Below are 3,650 nucleotides of genomic sequence, written 5' to 3'. Positions count from 1 at the left end.
TTCTGTTTATTCATTTGTTTGTTTTTGGTCTGTTTTCTGCTTAGGAAATAAGATTTTTGTGCCTATAGTTTGATTTAAAAGATACATATTTCCAATATACAAAGCTGCATGGACAGTGTAGATATTGTTACACGCACAAACACATTTTGAGCAATGAACTTACTTTGTTCCTCAGTTCTGTACTCAGACATGCTCAGTCTAATCCTGCTTAACCTACTGTTTAACCCACTGCCTATGTTTTCAATTTTCTAATGTGGTTTTTCTTTCAGATTCTTATTTATATCAGTCTAATGAGCCCACACAATTTCCGTGTTTATGGAATTAATAACAATTCTATGATTTTAAACATACAGAATAATTTATAAATACCATGAAAACAAAATTGAATATTTTTAAATTATAGACTAGAGCCTCTCTCCTTTAGTTAGCTTTTCTCCCTCCCTTCTCCCCTCCCTCCCACCCTCCCTCCTTCTATCTCTTAACTTATTCTCCCATCAAAACACTTCTTTAGGAAAGAGACTTTTCACGCTGCTTGGTGTGCAGTATTGGATTGACACAAAATAATTATTTGTTGAAGTGAGTGATAGGGTAAAACTGTTTTTCAAAATAATTTTCTTCCTAGTGTATTTTTGAAAGGTTTTTCTTCATGGATTTTCATAACCTACACTTCACTTTGGGTCAGAATCCATCCATAGAAACAGTTTAATGGAATATAGTTTTATCATATATATTAAAATTTATGTGAATCTATATTTCCATACTTTGCCCACACAAAGAAAAATGATTATAATTTAAGTAGTACAGATTATTCTCTTCCTAGCCTGTGAGGGAGGGATGGGAGTTGGGAATCTGCTATCTCCTAGTCAGTCTTCATTCTGAAATATTTTCTCTAAACCCACCATGGTAAGTGTAATTCTTCTATTTAAAGATAGATATGCCAGCCAGCTTTATATGGTCCTCAATCAAAGAAATAATGACTCATTCCTAATTTAGGAATCTTTATTGTTTTATAAATAACAAAGGAAGGTAGGTCTGTGTTTTATGATGTGGCACTTGCCTTTCCAAGAGCTTTAAAAATTTTTTTTGTTATTATTTTTTAAATAAGTTTATTTATTTAAAAAATTTATTTGGTTGCTCCAGGTCTTAATTGTGGCAGCCAGTCTCCTTAGTTGCGGCTTGCCAGCTCCTTGGTTGTGGCATGCGAACTCTTTGTTGTGGCAAGCATGTGGGATCTAGTTCCCTGACCAGGGATTGAACCTGGGCCACCTGCATTAGAAGCACAGAGACTTAACCACTTAGCCACCAGGGAAGTCCCTTTCAGAATTATTGGGACTTAGCAGCTAGCAGCAGATGTGAGGTCAAAGTATCAGGATTTAACAGTGTTTGGGTAACCTTACAGATGCTCTGTGTTGGGTCTCTGATCACAATCTTTTTAATAGAATTAATTTCAGAGAAGTTTTAGGATCACAGTAAAAGTGAGTGGAAGGTAAAGAGATTTCCCGTATGCTCTCAACACCCCCCCCGCCCCACGCATAGCCTCCCCCATTACCAACATCTCCACCAGAGTGGTACATTTAGTACAGTCAGTGAACCCACATTTGATAAAGTGTTATCACCTAAAGGCTATCATTTACATTAGGGTTCTCTCTTGGTGTTTTATATTGTATAGATTTGGACAAATGAATTATAACATGTAACCCTGATGACAGTATACAGTGTAGTGTCACCACCCTAAAAATCCTCTTTGCCCCATCTATTCATTCTTCCCTCCCCACTAACCCTTGGAAACCACTGTTCATTTTTACTGTCTCCATGTTGTTGAATTTTGCACAGTGTCATCAAGTTGATAATCATAAAGTGAGTAGACGTCCCAGATTGTGTCCTTTCACATAATGATAAGGATTTCAGTTTTTTCCATGTTTTTTTTCTGGTTGAATTTCTTTGTTAGGAGTTAGTGGGAAATGGTAATACTGAATAAAGAAGATTAATGTTTCTATGGTTTTAAGGTGTGTTTATATAACCCACAATTATTAGTTAATTGACCTTTTAATCAAAAGGATAACTGATTTGTCTTTAAATGTCTTTGAGTCAAGTGTTAACTGTTGAGTGGCATATATAAGGCTTGGACTTAAACTTAGGCTCTCCTATATTGTGTGTGGCATTAGTCAAATTAACCCTCTTAACATTATTTCCATGTAAAAATTATAATCATAATTCATAACTTGCAGGGACATTATAATTACTAAATGAAAAATGTATATAAAATGTCTGAACATCCCACACTGTGCCAGAGTAGTTGTTAAACTGCTGCATGAATAGGTAAAGTAAAGGTGAATAAATAAATGAGTAAATATAGGGACCATTATTAAATCAAAATAGGCTGTTTCACTTTTTAATTAAAAAATTTTTTACACTTGATCTTAGCCAAAAGACCAAGAAGTGATAAAACGTTTTTTTAAAATAGTATATCTACATTACTGGGATCATGATTTGAAATCAAACTCCAACACTGCATTTGGTACTGTTTTTTAAAAATTTTGAAATATGCTCAAATTTATAGAAAGTTGTAAGTATTGTATGAGAATATTAGCTTCCTGAACCATTTGAAAGTAACTACTGTCCTGATGCTCTACCATCCCAGAATACTCCTAAAAAACCACGCTATTACCACCAAAACTGGGGAAGTTTACATTGATTCATTACTGCCATTTAGCCCACAAATCCCTTTCAAATTTCACCTATTTCAATAAAAACACCTTTATGGCAAAAAAAGATCCAGTTTAGAACCAAGTATTGCATTTAGTTGTAATGTTTCTTTAGTCTGCTTTAGTCTGGAATAGTTTCTTACCGTTTCTCTGGCTTTGGTGACTTTGACCCTTTTGAAGATTATAGACCAGTTTATTTGTTCTTTTTTAAAATGTCCTTCAATTTTTGTGTTTGTAATGTTTCCTGATGACTGGATTCAGGTTATGTACCTTTTGGGAGGAATATCACAAGGAGAGGTGCTTTGCTCTTAGTATTTCAACCTACCACATGTTACATAATTTTGATGTGCCCTATTACTTAAAATGATAATGCTTGATTGTTGATTAAGGTGGTATTTTCCTGGCTTCTCTATTGTAAAGAGTCTCCTTCCTCCTTTTAAAACAATATGTATTTTGTGGGGACATACTTTGAAACTATATAAATGTCTCTTTCCTTTTCAAATTTCATATCTTTTTGTTTATATCTGAATAGATTTATGACATCTTATTAGGTGGTTTATAGTCCTATGCTTAATTTTTTTAATGATAGTCATGTGGTTGTTGACCTAGCCAGTGGAAACCCCTCGAAATTGGCTTCTGTGTCTTTTTGGCATGACTGTGTCTTTCTTTAAGCATTTGTTTGCTTTCTGGCACAGCAGTAGATTCCAAGTTTATTTTTTCTTTCCCTGGTCCAGCAGTGTAATTAGCTGTATCTCCAAGGAATCCTAGTTCTTTTTAGGGGAGAATATATTCAAAAGCCACAATCTGTATGCTAGATGTGTAGGGTATTCCTACTTTCAGTTTCTTTCAATAGACAGAGCTAGTGTGTGTATGGGTGTGGGTGTGTGGAGGTGTGGGTATAGGTATGTGCACTTTGTAAGCACTTTCTTGTGCTACAGTTTGCTC

General features: G+C 34.7%; 1 non-coding gene across 1 annotated transcript; it reads right to left on the bottom strand.

Moving 5' to 3' along the window:
• Positions 1-1,236: 1,236 nt before the first annotated feature.
• TRNAR-UCU (transfer RNA arginine (anticodon UCU)) lies at positions 1,237-1,309 on the bottom strand. The gene has a single exon. It is a non-coding gene; the product is annotated as a tRNA-Arg (tRNA).
• Between the last annotated feature and the right edge of the window lie 2,341 nt (positions 1,310-3,650).

This window comes from Hippopotamus amphibius, chromosome 1 (assembly GCF_030028045.1).
Source record: "Hippopotamus amphibius kiboko isolate mHipAmp2 chromosome 1, mHipAmp2.hap2, whole genome shotgun sequence".
Lineage (NCBI taxonomy): Eukaryota > Metazoa > Chordata > Mammalia > Artiodactyla > Hippopotamidae > Hippopotamus > Hippopotamus amphibius.
This window is presented reverse-complemented; position numbering and strand designations above follow the sequence as displayed.